The sequence below is a fragment of the Nicotiana tomentosiformis genome, chromosome 1 (genome assembly GCF_000390325.3).
Source record: "Nicotiana tomentosiformis chromosome 1, ASM39032v3, whole genome shotgun sequence".
Classification (NCBI taxonomy): Eukaryota; Viridiplantae; Streptophyta; class Magnoliopsida; order Solanales; family Solanaceae; genus Nicotiana; species Nicotiana tomentosiformis.
Window position 1 is genome coordinate 113,991,068 of NC_090812.1, and position 17,753 is coordinate 114,008,820.

Genomic DNA, 17,753 nt, shown 5'->3' on the forward strand with positions numbered 1-17,753 from the left:
ATCACCATGGACTTTGTAGTCGGGCTCCCACGGACTTTGAGAAAGTTCGATGCTATTTGGGTTATTGTGGATTGGCTGACCAAGTCTGCGCACTTCATTCCAGATGGTACTACTTACTCTTTAGAGTGGTTGGTTGATATTTACATCCGAGAGATCGTTCGCCTGCATGGTGTCCCAGTTTCCATCATTTCAGATAGGGGTACTCAGTTCATATCGTAGTTTTGAAGGGCTGTGCAGCGAGAGTTGGGTACTCAGGTTGAGTTGAGCACAACTTTTCACCCTCAGACGGACGGGCAGTCCGAGCGCACTCAAATATTGGAAGACATGTTGCGTGCTTGTGGCATTGACTTTGGGGGTTCATGGGACCAGTTTCTGCCACTCGCGGAGTTTGCATATAACAACAGTTATCAGTCGAGTATTCAGATTTCTCCGTACGAGGCTTTATATTGGAGGATGTGTAGATCTACGGTTGGATGGTTTGAGCCGGGTGAGGCTAGGCTCTTAGGTACAGACTTGGTCCAGGATGCATTAGATAAGGTGAAATTGATTCAGGAGCGGCTTCGCACGGCACAGTCTAGGCAGAAGAGCTACGTGGATAGGAAGGCCCGTGATGTGTCTTTTATGGTTGAGGAGAAGGTTTTTCTAAAGGCATCACCCATGAAGGGGAGGTGCTTCAGAGGATTGGGGAGGTGGCTTATAAGCTTGCCTTGCCACCCAGCTTAGCGAGTGTGCATCCAGTGTTTCATGTTTCCATGCTCCAGAAGTATATTAAAGATCCGTCCCATGTTTTGGATTTTAGCACGGTTCAGTTGGAGGGTGATATGACTTATGATGTGGAGCTGGTGGCTATTTTGGATCGGCAGGTTCGAAGGTTGAGATTAAAGGATCTAGCTTCAGTGAAGGTGCAGTGGAGAGGTTAGCCTGAGGAGGAGGCCACTTGGGAGACCGAGCGGGAGATGCAGAGAAGCTATCCACGCATATTCGAGACTCCAGGTATGTTTCTGTCACGACCCAAAATCCAACTAGTCGTGATGGCACATAACCCAACCCTCTAGGTAAACCAACTTTCAATTATCTAATTCCAATAACAATTATTAAAGTAATTTAAGTGAATAAATATCTTAATCTTATACATCTACCAAGAACTGGTAGTACAAATCATGAGCTTCTAAGAATAGAGTATACACAAAGCGGAAATGAAATAAATACATAGTCTGTTTCAATAATACATAAACAGAGCTTTTATAAATCTAAGGCTACCCTGAACAAAAGGCAGCTACAACAGGAACGCAGGTACATCTTCAAGTCCCGCAACCATCGAGCACAACAACAACAACAGCCAGCATCTATACGCAATGTGCAGAAGTGTAGTATCAGTACAACCGACCCCATGTACTGAGTAAGTAACAAACCTAGCCGTAGGTTAAAAGTAGTGACGAGCTTCCACTAAGGTCGGGTCCAAAACCAATAGTCCACAACAATCCATAACAATAATAAGCAAATAATACCAGAAGTAACTCAAAGATAAAATGCTCAGCCAAATCATGATTTCAAAATAAGAGTTCTTCCTTTCAAATCCATCAGTGAAAACACAAATCTTTTGCCGGAGTTGCCAAAAATGTGAATAGTTTGAAAACATTAAATTCCTCCCAAAATCTTATCAAAAATAAATAAGATGTTTCATTTTCCTTTCGGATAACCCGTTTAAAAACAAATGCATCACTATGCCCATCTGTCAAAAATGTATAAAAATCATGAATGATGTGATGCAGTACATCATGAGGAAAAAGAAATACATCTCTATGCCTGTATGTCATGTGTGCATGCCAATGCGATGCAACTCAATGATAAAAATCATAAATAGCCCCTTGGGTAGAACATCACTCATATACAGCCCCTCGGGCAAACCTCACAGTCACTCGTGCCACTCGGGCATACCTCACAATCACTCTTGCCACTCGAGCATACCTCACAATTACTCATGCCTCCCAGTCACTCAGCACTCGGCATTCGTACTCAGTAGGTACCTGTGCTCACTAGGGGTGTGTACAGACTCCGGAGGGGCTCCTTCAGCCCAGGAGCTATAATCTGCACGGACAACTCACGTGCTATAATAATAAAGTATGTTGTTGGCGGGCAGCCCCGATCCACTCTCATCCTTACAAATCAGTCCCTCGGCCTCATTCAGTCATAAACCTCTCAAGCCACTCGGGCATTTCAATAAAACAGGACATTCGGCCCAAAACATTTATATGCATCAAAATAGAGTCATAAAACTAAGTTATGATATAGCAATATGACTTATGTGGGTCCCAATAATACTAGCACATAGCCTCAACGTGATTTTTAATATGCTTTTCAGCTCAATTTCTTTAACACATAAAACCGCATGGAAAATGGCAAGATTATTTAACTATAGAATTCCACAGAAACAATTATATCATATTTTCGATAGTGCACGCCCACACGCCCGTCACCTAGCATGTGCATCACCTCCCAACAATTCACAAAATACATATATTCAGGGTTCATACCCTTAACTCCAAGCTTAGAAGAGTTATTTACCTCGAACATGCCAAATCCAATGTCGAACAAGCTTAGCAATGCTCTAGAAATTCCATTCTGCGCGTATAACTTCCAAACGGCTCGAATCTAGTCACAATTAATTTGATTCAGCTCACAAAAATTATAGGAATTAATTCCATATCAAAATACTAATATTTTCCAAAAATCCAAAATTACGCCCCAAAAATCATCCATGGGGCCCATGTCTCGGAATCCGATAAAACTCACAAAATCCGAACCCCCATTCAACCACGAGTCCAACCATACCAAAATTACTCAAATCCGACCACAACTCGCCCTTCAAATACTCAATTAAAGTCTATGAATTTTTCTACTATTTTCAACCCAAAACTCTAATTTGTTGATAAAAACAATAATAGATTCGTGTAATTTAACCAAAATAGAGTTAGAATCACTTACCCCAATCCATATGGTGAAAATTGCCTCAAAATATGCTTCAATCCGAGCTCCATAGCTCCAAATGTGTTAAAATGGCCAAAAACTCAAAATATATCTTATGTCCAGGCGTTTACTCTTCACGATCGCGAAGCACAAAAATTTTTAGCCCAAATTTTGCCTTTCGCGATCACGAAGAACAAATTCCCAGCACTTCCAGACAGCCTCTAGTATAATGGTCATAACGTTTTGTACAAAACTCCAAATTGCAAATGGTTTAACTTTCCGAAAACTAGACACTAAGGTATATAACTTTTATTTGTTTCTCATATCCCAATTCCTTACAAATTTCTAGATATAAGTTTCCAAAGTCAGCCCTGTGCAACGGAGATGTCCAAATGCTTCCCGGACAGCCTATAGTGTATCTACCATACCTTTTTTGTAAACAACTCCAAATGACAAATGGTTTACATTTATGAAAACTAGACATCACTGGCTACAACTTTTATTTTTGGATTATCTCCAAATTCCTTATAGATTGCGAGATATAAGCTTCCAAAGTCGGGTCAGTGCAGCAGGAGTTTCCTCTACGCGATCACGAAAAGGCTTCCGCCATCATGAGTCACAATGCCCAAACTTCAAAATTGCTCTTTGCGATCGTGACCGTTTGTCCGCAATCGCGATGCATACCTCTGTGGCCAAAAACCAGCAACTAAGAATGGCCTAGAAATTGTGCGAAACCATCCCGAAACTCACCCGAGCCCCTCGGGACCTCAACCGAATATACCAACAAGTCCTAAAACATCATACGAACTTAGTCGAAGCCTCGAATCACATCAAACAATGCTAAAACTACAAACCATGCCCCAATTCAAGCCTAATGAACTTTGAACCTTCAAATTCTATATCTTGTGCCGAAATACATCAAATCAATCCGGAATTACTTCAAATTTTGCACACAAGTCATAAATGACATAACGAAGCTATTCCAATTTTAAGAATCAGATTCCGACCTCGATATCAAAAAGTCAACCCCCCGGTCAAACTTCCCAAAAATTTAACTTTCGGCATTTTAAGCCTAATTCCACTACGGACCTCCAAATAATTTTTCGGACACACTCATAAGTCCAAAATTACCATACAGAGCTATTGGAATCATCAGAATTAAATTCTGAGGTTGTTTACACATAAGTCGACATCCGGTCACTATTTTAACTTAAGCTTTAAACCTTGGAACTAAGTATTCCAATTCATTACAAAACCTCATTGGACTCGAACCAATTACCCCGGCAAGTCACACAACAAATGTAAAGCCCAAATTGATAAGTAAATGGGGAAACGGGTTTGTAATACTCAAAACGACCGGCCGGGTCGTTACAGTTTTTAGACCCGTTCGAGGACGAACGAATGTTTAAGAGGGGGAGGATGTAACGACCCGGCCGGTCGTTTCGAGAGTTATAGCCCCACTTTCCCCATTTATACTTCCTTTTGTGTTATTCAGCTATATTATGTTATATCGGGTTAGATGGTTCAGGTCCGGGAGGAACTCGGAGTGAAATGAGACACTTAGTCTTATAATTAAAAAATTGAGTTAGAAAAGTGGAATGGATATGGACCTATATATAAACGATCTCGGATTCAAATTATGATCATTTCAATAGCTCTGTATGTTTGTTTGGGCTTAGGAACGTGTCCAGAATATTATTTAAAGGTCCGTAGAGGAATTAGGCTTGAAATGCCAAAATTTTATTTTTAAGAAGTTTGACCGGGGGATTGACTTTTTAATATGAGGCCCGAAATCTGATTCTGAAAATTGGAATACCTCTGTTATGTCAGTTATGACTTGTGTGCAAAATTTGAGATAAATCGGACATGATTTGATAGGTTCCGGAGTCGTTTGTAGAAATTAGAAATTTCAAAGTTCATTAGGCTTGAATTGGGGTGTAATTCATGGTTTTAGCATTGTTTGAGGTAATTTGAGGGTTTGACTATGTCCGTATGATCTTTTAGGACTTGTTGGAATATTTGGTTGAGGTCCCGAGGGGCTCGGGTGAGTTTCAGATCGTTAACGGGTTGGATTTTGGACTTGGAACTCTGCTGGAATCTTTCTGATACCCCATCCAATTTCCTTCATCGCGTTCATGAGTGGAGCCTCGTATTCACGAGTGGAGCCTCGCATTCACGAAGAGGAACTGAGAGGCTGGCAATATTTTCTCTTCGCGTTCGCGAAGAGAAGCATACGTTCCTGAAGGGTGGACTGGGTGTGCATCGCGAACGCTAGAGGTGTTATGCGTTCGCGAAGAAGAGAGGAAGCATCCGAAGACCCCAGGCAATTGGTCTACACGTTCGTGTAGGGGGGTGTCGCGTTCGCGTAGTGAGAGGGAATGAAGCATCGCGTTCGCGATGGGTTGAACGCGTTCGCGTAGAAGGTATTGAGGCAGAGGCATTTTTGCTTCGCGAATGCGAGGGTGATGTCGCGTTCACGAAAGAGGAATTTGGATGGGAGTTATTTTGTGCTTCGTGAACGCGAGGCACTGACCGCGTTCGCGAAGAAGAAAAGTCTGGGCAATGAGTTTAAGTTCTGAAAATAGGACTTTAGTTTTTGACGATTTGGAGCTCGGATTTGAGGCGATTTTGGGTGATTTTCAGAGGAAACAACGGGGTAAGTGTTCTTAACTCAATATTGGTTAAATTATCATAATCCATTGTTGTTTTTATCATTTAATTGGTGAATTGAGTTGGGAAAATTTGAAAACCCTCTTGGTTTAAATTGCTGATTTGAGGGTCGAGTTGGGGTCGGATTTCGGTAAAACTGGTATGGATTGGCTCGTGGTTGAATGGGCTTCCAGATTTTGTAAGTTTTGTCGAGTTCCGAGGCATGGTCCCCACGGGCAATGTTTGAGCTAATTTTCGGATTTTTATGGAAAATTATTATTTTCTTATGGGATTAATTCCAATGAATTTTATTGACTGAAACAAATTATTTATGACCAAATTCGAGGCGTTTGGAGACCAAATCACGAGGAAAGGACATTGCAGAATAAGAATTTTATGGCTTGAGGTAAGTAACGATTGTAAATCTAGTTCTGAGGGTATGAAACCCCAGATTTTGTATCATTCTACTATTTTTAGTGACGCACATGCTAGGTGACGGGCGTGTGGGCGTGCACTGTTGGGGATTTGTGACTTGGTCCATCCCGTAGCAACTGTAAAGTTTCATACTTTGTTGAAACCATATGATACTTATATGTTTTAGAAAGAATTTTTATAAATTGGGCTGAATGCCATGTCTGGACCTTGCGCCAATGTTGTTTGGACCCTTATGGGCTGTATCTTACCATCCTCTCATTGTTTTCGATTGAAAATATATACTCAGTCATGTTTATACTTGTTTACCTCATAACTCAATTTTATAATTCTATTTTGATGCATATAAATATTTGGGCCGAATGCCCTGTTTTACTGAAATACCCGAGTGGCTTGAGAGGTTTATGAGTGAGTGAGGCCGAGGGCCTGATTTGTGAGGATGAGTGTGGATCGGGGCTGCCTGCCTGCAACATACTTTATTATTATGGCACGTGAGTTGTCCGTGCAGCACGTGAGTTGTTCGTGCAGATTATAGCGCTTGGGCTGAAGGAGTCCCTCCGGAGTCTGTACACACCCCAGTGAGCGCAGGTACCTACTAAGTGCGAGTACCGAGTGCCGAGTGCTGAGTGACTGGGAGGCATGAGTGATTGTGATGTATGCCCGAGTTGCAAGAGTGATTGTGAGGTATGCCCGAGTGGCGCGAGTGACTGTGAGGTTTTCCCGAGGGGCTATATATGAGTGATGGTTTGCCCGAAGGGCTGTTTATGATTTCATCATTTTTACTCACCTTTGCATTGAGCCTTTGTTTGAAAAACTATTGGAAAAATATCTTTAAATGATTTTTACTTGAACCGGGCTTAAACGAGATGATTTGATTCAAACACTGATTTTTAAAGCATGTTGTATTTTACTGAGATTTCATGATATGGACGTTATATGCTTTATTGCTCGCCACTACTGCTCAGTCTTTATTTATTGTTATTAGTTACTGAGTTGGCGTACTCACGTTACTCCCTACACCTTGTGTGCAGATTCAGGTGTAGGTGGACACGGTAGCGATTATTGAGTGTTCTGGTTGTCGATTTTCTTGGAGATAGTAAGGTAGCTGTTTGGCGATCGCAACCCCTGCCCTTCTCCCTCTTATCCTCATCTAGTTGTATTTAGTTACTTTCCAGGATGAGTTAGCCTTGATATTGTTAGACAGTTTGTATTAGATGCTCATACCTAGTGACACCCCGATGTCGGGCTTTTCTTTTCCGCACTTCTATTTTTTTTTCTTTGATCTGAACTCCTTAAATGAAGGTTTTATGTTAAATAGTATTGAAATTATCTTTGAAAGGAAAATATCAGTTTGTTTGTAAATAAGTCGGCTTGTCTAGTTCCACAATAGGCACCATCACAACAGATTAGGTTTTTGGGTCGTGACAATAGCTTTGAACCAAATGGGGGAGTTTGTTATCACCGATTTGATTGCATGGTTATGTGTTGTGCTGGTTTCGGTTTGAGGCATACTTATGAATCAAATGTGACTTGCGGAGTTTGAGATCGAGGATGACTCGAGTAAAAGAATTTTTGGATATGGGTTATGTTACACTTTATGGGTATATGGGAATCATGGGATGATTGAGTTGTTATTCGTAAAAGATGTAGTGCGCATGGAATAGGAAATTGCTCGGTTGCTTAAAGGTGTAGATTACATTTTTGGGTGTTGTCGTGCTAATGGGGTACAGGTCGTTCGGCCTGTTTGGTCGGTGCAATTGAGATTTGAGCAGAATGGATGACTTTTGAGAAGGTTCTAATGGACTTGATATTTATATGTAGCAATTGAGAATTTTGCGGATTTACATATGGCTAGAATCTGAGATTTAAGTTGGATGGTGTCAAGACTTGTAGCATTCCTATAACATTATGGATTCTACATTTTAGCATCAGGAAGGCGAAGGAAACAACTTTAGATTCACAAAAGGTCTCTTCATAGTGGGTGTATCTGTTGTGGTACTTTTAGGGTTCTTAAGATGGAATACACCAACTTATGGGCCTTAGAGCGGTGTGGTTTTATTCAAGGATCTTGTGGGGTGAATTTTGGTTGAGGATCATGGTATTATAGGGAGGAGGAGTGTCAACTTGAGGGTAATTTGGAAGGAACTTGGAGAAAATAGGACAACTTAGTAGTAGGTTGGATCAACACGGTAATGGGTATGATCGATTCCTTGGGTACCTATGATTTGGTGAGTCTCTACAGGTGTGTTGTGGCAATAATCTTGGGCTTGGCGACTTGTGTGGCTTGGTTGAGTTGGAGATATTTAGTTCTAATGTCTTGGTTATGTGCAAATGGGTTTTGAAGAGTTCTTGATGGTTTTTACCACGGTTTGAGATGGATATTTCCTACCAGCATGAGGAGCATGTTGTGTTTTGTGATTTTCTCCTGGATGGGATCAAATGGAAGGTTTTTGGCTGATCGAATATGTATTATGCTGGTGACTCGGAGTTGATTATGAGATTCTCGTACTTTTTATATGATGGCATGATGGATATGGTGTGTTGTGTGGGATTGAGATTTGCATGTACACGGTCACGGTTCAGTTTTGAAGGGGAGGTCATGAATTCTTAGGCAACATGGACAGTTCAGATGTCTAGATGAATGCTATTACTACTTGGTATTTCCTATAAAGGGTGCGCATTTCAGAAGGCGCATTGTGTTCTAACTTACGGATGCTTCATTGGTATTGTAGTACTCATCCGATTGATCAACTACTGATATTCAGATCTTGCTATGTGGCATGAGAGAATTATAGAAGTATTTCTCGTGGGAATGATTATGTACGAGGGATGTGTTAGTCATTCGAGTAATATAGTTGGGATCAGCTATGGTAATTCAGATGTTCTATAGAGTGGGAGACTGGGAGTTCTCAGAACCAGACTATTTCAGGGTTGGGAACTGTGAAAATGCGGACAAAGTTAGCTAGATGGTGGTACGTGTTATAGTTAGATCATTATGGACTCTTGGGAGGGTTATTTATCTATTTGTTTAGGACCAAAGTTGATTTGGGGCCCATTGGTAGGCCCAATGAGGATGCGTATTCTACATCGGGTCAGATTGGTTGACTTCGTACTACTATTATTGAGGGATGTGCCATTCGGTTATAGTTAAGCTTATTTGTATTCTAATATATTATATGAGTTACTCCTCTATGCTACAAGGTGTTGTGATTCGTTAGTTATATGCACACATGGTGCAGTTCTATTTGGGCCTTATAGCAAAATTTGAGCGAGATGGGTATTAAGATGTTGAATGATTGATTTGTGCATTGGTTATGTTCTTTTCGGACTGTGGTATTGTGTTATTCGCTTCTCCTGGTTATGGTCATGCACTTGTGTACTTGGCGTCGAGTTGCTTATGGTTGTTGATTTTGAGCATGGTGGCTTGAGGTATTTCATATGGACCAGTGTTTGGATGTGGTCACGCATTGCAGCTGGGTTATGTCGGGATATGATCCTTTATGTTAGATTCATGTGTTATGGTCCTATGGTGTGTGATAGATTCTTAGCATTATGTTGTGCTAGTACTTGCCGAGCTCACAGGACGGTCCTCTCATTTGAGTTATTTTTTCCATGTTTGAGTACATTTGAGTTGTTTCTTATCGGGGCACGGATTGCACAGGTTGTGATTCTAGGTAGTATTGGTATGGCATGTTAGTAGGATAGTTGGTCTTGATAAAGTAAGGTCATTGGACCTAAGATGGGTGCTATCGAATTTGTTTGTGGTATATTTGGAAAGATAGTGTCGCTGATCAGCTTAGAAATTGGCTATAGTTCTTGTCGAATGAGAGAGACCTCCATGACTTGTGGATATGATAAGTGGTTATGAGTTTCTACGTGTTTCTTTCATCATCGGTAGTGTAAGAAGGTTTTAGAATGAGGTCTTGCTTGATATGAGGTTTATTACCGGTATCGGGTTTGTTTTGAGCAATTATTATGGTCGAAAATTATTGCTATGAATATTTGAGATATGTGGTATATCATATGACTATGTTTTGGGCTATGGTTATGGCTTGATACAGCCTTTTCAGACTTATACAGTGTAGGGATGCGAGATTCGGGTCTTGTAGGGAATTCTGGATGTTGGAAATTGGATTCCAAAGATTATGGGCTAAGGTTGGATTAAAGATCTTCAATTTGGTTGTGTCGTTGGGCTTATATGAATTAGGGTGACGTAGGATCAACCCTAGGTATGTGCATGTTAAAGTTACACAGTGATTGACGGCTTTGGAACAACTCTTGGCACGTTCGAGGACGAACACATGTTTAAGTGAGGAGAATATAATGACCCGACCGTTTGTTTTGAGCATTTGTACCTCACTCGGTAGTTTGAGGGCATGAGTAGCTCCGTATGATGTATTATGACTAGTGTGAATCGTCAGTTTAGGTTTTCAGGTTATTCAGAATTGATTTGGAAGAATGAATGTCATGTTTGAAGCTTTAAGTTGGAAGAGTTAACCAAGTCTGACTTTTATGTATTTGAGCCCGTAATGGTGTTTTGATGGTTCCGTTAGGTCCAAATGGTGATTTTGGACTCGGACGTATGCTCAGATTTACATTTGGATATTTCTAGAAGGTTTCAACTCGAATTGGCAAAAATTGGAAATTTGAAGGTTTGGAAAGTTCATAAGTTTGACCGGGAGTTGACTTTGATGATATCTGATTCGGATTGTGGTTCCGCAAATTAGAATAGATTCGTTATGTCATTTGGTACTTGTGTGCAAAATTTGAGTTCATTCTGGGTTGATTTGATATGTTTCGGCACGAGTTTTGGGAGTTGAAAGTTTAAAGTTCATTTAAGTTTGAATTGAGGTGTGATTCGTTGTTTCGATGTTGTTATGTGTGATTTGAGGCCTCGAGTAGGTATGTGTTTTGTTATGGGACTTGTTGGAATGTTCAGACATGGTCCCGAGGGGCTCGAGCATGTTTCAGATTGATTTCAGACTATTTTTCTTCATGTTTTCAATGCTGGTTTGTTCTGGTTTCTAGTGCCTCAATTGGTCTTTGCGATCGCGAAGTATGTGATGTGATTGTGTAAAGAAATCCTTGGAGCTGGAATTTCTACTACGCGTTCGCGTAAGAGGCGACGCATTCGCGAAGGGTGGGAGTCTGTGTGCTTCACGTTCGCATGGTTCAATTCACGATCACGTAAAGTATTTTTTGGAGGTAGTGTGGTTTGTTCTTCGTGTTAGCGGACCATTGGACGCGATTGCATACGGTATTTTCTAGGGTAGTTCTTTTCCTTCTTCGCGATCACGATGTTATTTATGCGATCGTGATTCATTAATTCGCCCTGTGATTCTAAAGTGCTCTATTTCGGAGGTTTCGGCCATTTTTGCATATTTGGAGGTATAGAGCTCTCATTGAAACAAATTTTATGCGATTTTCACCATTTGGATTGGGGTAAGTGTTCTCTACTCAGTTTTATTTATATTTTATGAATCTATCTTCATTTTTAGCATTTGGTTGATGATTTCTAAAGAGAAAGTTTGAGGTTTTTGACTAAAGTTTCATAAAGCGAATTCTTGAGTTTTGACTATCGATTCGGAGTCGGATTTGAGTGAAACTAGTATGTTGGACTTGTAAATGAATGAGTTGTCGGATTTTTGTCAATTTGTTTGGGTTCCAAAGTGCGGGCCTGGGTTTGACTTTTTGGTTGACTTTGGGCTTTTGATTAAAGATTTGACCTTTATCATTTGAAATTATTTCCTTGGGTTTCATTTGATGTATTTGAGTTTCTTTTGGCTAGTTTCAAAGCCGTTCGGAGGTTGGTACGTACAAGATGGTATCTTTGGGCATTGTTCGGCTTACTCGGTATTGGATTTGGCTTGTTCGAGGTAAGTAACACTTCTAAATTTGGTGTTGAGGGTATGAACCCCTGAATATGCGTGATATGTGTTTTGTATTGAGGTGACACACATGCTAGGTGACGGGCGTGTGGGCGTACACCGTGCGAATTGTGACTCAGTTTTTCTGTGATACTGTGTAGTTACCTAATCTCATCTATAACCATGAAATCTTTACGTGCTAGAGTGATTGAGATGTGATCCATGTTAGAAATCATGCTTAGGCCACATGCTGAAACTATTAGGACCCATAGAGGTCGTGTTACATGTTGAAATAATTGCTTAATTTGAAATTTATACTTAGTTATTTGCATATCATATCTAAGTCTATGTTGTCCTTTATTCATACATCATATCATCACTATTTGGTCTGATTATCATGATTCTTGTGAGTAGGAGAGACTGAAGAGATTGATGACTGAGTGAGGCCGAGGGCTTGATTGTGAGGATATTTAAGGGATCGGGTTGCACGCCATAACATGTTTATTTTATTCATGCCATGATTGGCTTATTCATTCCATGATTGGATTATTCATGCCATAATTCATGCCCCTCCGTAGTCTGCACATCCACAGTGAGCGTAGGTACCTACTGAGTGCGAGTGCGTGTGCCGAGTGATTGGGAGGACTGAAAGACTGTGAGGACTGAGTGATTGGGAGGGCTGAGTGACTGTGAGGACTGAGTGATTGGGTGGACTGAGTGAATTAATACTCTGAGAGTATGCATATTGTTTATTAACTATGTTGTATTGCATTCGGCATGCACACTTGACATACAGGCATAGAGATGCATTTTTCTCATATTGTACGGTATCACGTCATTCATGACTTCTCATACACATTGGCATATAGGCATAATGATGTACTTTCCTCGTTCCATTTGATAATGAAACATTTTCCTATTTAAAGGTTTTGGAAAGAAAATCACGATTTTACAAGCTTACTCATATTTTGGTATTTTCGGTAAAAGAGTTGGATTTTAGTGTTTTATTTGAAAAACATGCCTATTTTCCCGTAACTATGAACGAGTTGAGTATCATACCTCTAGGTTATTTTTCTTATACTATGAACGGTTACTGGTTATTGGAGTTGGACTCTGATCCTTGTCCCAGCTCGTCACTCCTTTTAACTTAAGGTTAGGTTTGTTACTTATTGAGTACAGGGGTCGGTTGTACTCATACTACACTTCTGCACCTTGCATGGAGATATTGGATGTTGATGTTGCTGCGTACTGCGGGAGCTAGATCTGAAGATGTACATGCATTCCAATTATGGATATCACTTGTCCTTGGTAGCATTAGATTCAAATTCTGTTCATTTACATTTCAAACAGATGTTGTAATTATTTCAGTTCAGTCTTGTAAAAATCTAAACCTTAGAAGCTCATGATTTTTACTACCAATCCTTGAGAAATTCTTGTATAAAGCAGTTGTATTATTATTTCTTCTCTTAATCAATCTCATTAAATTTGATAGTTGTTAATTGGCTTACCTAATGAGTTAGGTTAGGTGGCATCACGACTAGTTGGATTTTGGGTTGTGACAGTTCAAATCAACAAGTTGTTCCAATAGGGAATGTACAATGAAAATAACAACCATCCCCGCAAGTCACAAAATAGTAAAAAAAAACGTACAAAGAGTCTTATTTAAGGGAGCAGGGATCTAGAAAGTAAAACGACAGGTCGGGTCGTTACATATAGATGGAGTACCGACTCGTCATATTGCGTACACGACCTTCACATAACACAAATGCCACAATCAACCTAAATCCTAAGGGATAGTTTTCCTTACACAAAGTTAGGTAAGATACTTACCTCAAACAAGCCCAATCGATATACTAGAAGCGCCATCCCGCTCAAATCATCCTCCGAACGATTTGAAACAAGCCAAAAGAAACTCAAAATCATCAAATAATGCCATAGGAAGCAAATCCAATTGATAAAGGTCGAATCTTTACACATTTATCCAAAGTCAACCAAAAGGTTAAACTTGGGCTCGCATCTCGGAACCTGACAAAACTCACAAAACCCGAAAACCCATTCAATTACGAGTCCAACCATACTAATTTTACTCAATTCCGACTCTGAATCGATATTCAAAACTCAAAAATTCACTTTAGGACAATTTAGACAAAAATCCCCAATTTCTCTTTTGAAATCATCAGTCAAATACTAAAAATGAAGATGGAATCATGGAATATAATCAAAACCAAGTAGAAAACACTTACCCCATGAAAGAAACTTGAATAACATCCTTGAATTCTCCCAATCCCAAACTTTCAAGATGAGAAAAACTCCAACAACATTAAAAACGAAAAATGCCCAGTTGTTCTGCCTCGTGTCTTGTGCATATTTGGAAATAGTGCAGATTTTTAAATACGAATTCAGTAGCAATTTAATAATTAATTTGAAAAATCTGGCAACCCTATGCTTAGTAAAATGACCATAAATATCTCATATGATGCCGAAGCTTGATGATTTCAGTTGCTATGGTTACAAAATTACGATACAGATGTAATGGTTTAGTCGAAATACAAATCAAAGGCCGTTTGCTCAATATGATAACATTTATGCTCAAATTTGTCGAAACCAAAAACAATCACCATACAACCTAAACTTATCCAAAACTCATCGCAATTTAATCAAACTTTGTGGACATGTCCAAAATAATCATAAAAACTTATTGGAATAATCAAAACCAGATTTCGAGTTCGGTTACCCAAAAATCAAACCTTGGTCAACTCTTCCAATTTAAAACTTCTAAAACGAGAATCATTCTTCCAAATCAATCCCAAACCGCTCGAAAACCGAAACCAACCTTACATGCAAGTCATACTACATAATATCAAGCTACTTAAAATCTCAAATCACCAAATGGAACGTTAAAGCTCAAAATGACTGATCGGGTCGTTACAAATATAAAGTGTTAATATGTTGTTAGTACTTAATCAGCTCGATATGACTTCCATTCAGTATTCATAATAAATATTTAGAACAAGTATGAAATTGTATTCTCAGTGTCAAACCTTTTCGGTAATCTTGTAGTTGTAACAATGATACAAATACCGTTATCAGACATAAGCCCGTGCACAAGGGTGAAACTGGCTTGGAGAAAGGGGGTTTAATTGAATTCCTCCGCTGAAAAATAACACATTTTAAATAGGTTAAAAATTAGTTTTTTGAATTATTTATAAGTTTTTAAATCCATTCGACATGAAAAACAATTATAGTAATGTGGCAAAAGGGGGTTCAGAAACTGATCTACGTCACAAGTCCAAATGTCAAATGTGACTCTTTTGAATCTTCTTATAGAAAATCTTGGCTCTGCTTTTTCGTTCTATTCGCACTGACCATTTAGTATTTTTATATAAAGAGAGGTTAATAACCTTAATGGATAAATTATATGTCGTATGCATTTCTAGAATTTTCAAGGAATCACAAAATCTTAAGATATTTTGGGAGAATATCAATATTTAATTATACGAAGCAAATTTGATTCTATCTCAGATTTGGAGGAGAAAGTAAATTTTACGTGTTAATACTTTGATTATAATATTTTGTTCTGCAATTCTAAATTTTATAATAAGAACAATAATGTGCTATCTCTTTTGAAATGTGGCTCTATGTGAATTTATTGATAATTAATTTCTTCCCTTAAAAAATCTTGATATTAAATATGATTAATTTGTGCTTACCATATAATAAATTGAATTTTGATTCATCAAAACTACTTACCATATGGCATATAATTAGAAATAAGAAAGATTCTATCCATGCATGTATAAAAGAAGGTGTCTTGGAACCACTCTTGCATCTAAGAAAAGAAGAAACAACTACTTAATTAAATCTCGTACAGTAGTTCAAGTATGGCATCTCTGTTATTTCCCGTCAATATTGCTGTATTTGTAAATAATAATTCTAATTCTGCAAAATATAAATTAACGTAATGAAACGGTTATAAATTCGAGCCCACTGAATTCACAGTGTTTCCTTAAGGAATTTAATCCCCTCCTAGTACCCAAGGTAATGGATTATTTCCTCCCAGGATAGAACGAATAACACACTGGTATAGCGGTACTTCAAACCCCAGTGTTTCAGCGAACACAAAGTTCGAAATCACACTTACAGTTGCTTTGTTTGAAGTTAAAAACAATGCAGAACGAAGGAGTATATACTCAGAAAAACGTATGGAAGTTCTGAGAGGAAGGAGTGTAAAGTATAGCCAATTTGTTGAGCGAATTGTATGTTGAGTTTTTGGTGTCATTCTTCACCATTTGCTGCTCATATATATAGCAGCCAAGAAGGAGTGCAAGACCAAATGTCCACCCTTCATGGTGGAGCAAGCACTTCATGGTTGTGGAGCAAGCACTTCATGGTGGGAAGCAAGCACTTCATGGTGGGAAGCCGAAGCCGAAGCCGAGCGAGCGACGACGACGACGGCGCGAGGCTTGCTTTCTTCTTAACTCTTTAAGAGCTACAAGAAAAGCAATTATATATATACCCACCAAAAATATCTTCCACTTCCAATATGGGACAATGTCTCATTGTTAAGAGGGGAAACTTAAAATTTTACTCAAAATTTCATTTTTCCTCCATTTCCCATTCACCCTCATTTTAAGAATATTACATCTTAAAAAAATAAAACCTCAACAATCTCAATTTACTTTGCTTCTCTTGTTCATTGCTTCAATGTGGCTCATTCAAGTCTCTTTGGTAAGTTAACAGTTTATCTATTTTTCTTCACATTGTTAATAGAAGAATATAAATGTTCAATTGATCGAGAGTGACCAAGGTGTCGTTAGGATTAATATTTGAATTGTGACACCTATAATGATTGTTTTTTCTTAATTGTCTTATATTAAAACCTCTAAATTGACTCATTGTTTTCTTCTCTTTTTGTGGAATAAACAGGCAAGACAACATTTTGATGCTTCGTTTTTGGCGAAACCTCCTGTTGGCCCAACAACATGCCCAGTTCCTACAGCTCGTATGGTTTTTTTAATTATTAATTTATTTTGAATTAAATATTTTTATTTATTTTGATTGATAACTCGGTATTTTCTTATGTATTATCCAGAATGTTCAAGTGCATGTGACCAACGATGCTCCGCAACATCGCATAAGAATAACTGTTTAATGTTCTGCAACATGTGTTGTAATTGGTGCCAATGTGTTCCACCGGGTACATTTGGACAAAAAGAGTGTTGTTCATGCTACAACGATTGGAAGACGGAGCAAGGGACACCAAAGTGTCCTTGAAACTTGAGACCAATTCTTGATAATACCCTCTTTTGTGGGACTTCATATGTATTTTCTTGTTATGCAGTGATTCTTATATCATGAAACGCACATATATTTATTGATAAAAATGAGATGATTTATACCCAAAAAATGTCTATGACTTATTTTAGATCATAATATTTTTTAAAAAGTCTTTCTTTATTTATACTAAACGAAGAGAGTAAATTTTTTAAGGTAGGCTATTATACAAATTAAAAAACTTCCATTTTTTATTCTCTCCGTTCTCTTTTACATATCTAATATACCAAAAATAATTTTATTTACTTGTTCACTTTAATAAATCAAGAAAAAAATAATTATTTTTTAATTTAGCCTTATTGTTGCATAACAATTTCTCGAACTCTGAGTACTAGTAGTCAAATTTAGATTTCTAAAATACCATTAATAAAAACAATCTAGTAAAATATAAGAAAAGTGTACACAATGCAAATTGAACAAATAGAAAGAATTAGTCCAAAGTCATAATCAGACTTTTAAACCTGTATGAATTTTTCCGTGAGATACTTTAACTTGGATTTCTTT

The 17,753-nt window shown here is 38.5% G+C and overlaps 1 long non-coding RNA gene across 1 annotated transcript; it reads left to right on the forward strand.

Moving 5' to 3' along the window:
• The first annotated feature begins 16,582 nt into the window (after window positions 1-16,582).
• On the forward strand, window positions 16,583-17,297 carry LOC104106866 (uncharacterized). The gene is made up of 3 exons (XR_011408209.1): window positions 16,583-16,643; window positions 16,842-16,917; window positions 17,008-17,297. It is a non-coding gene; the product is annotated as an uncharacterized lncRNA (long non-coding RNA).
• Window positions 17,298-17,753: the final 456 nt, after the last annotated feature.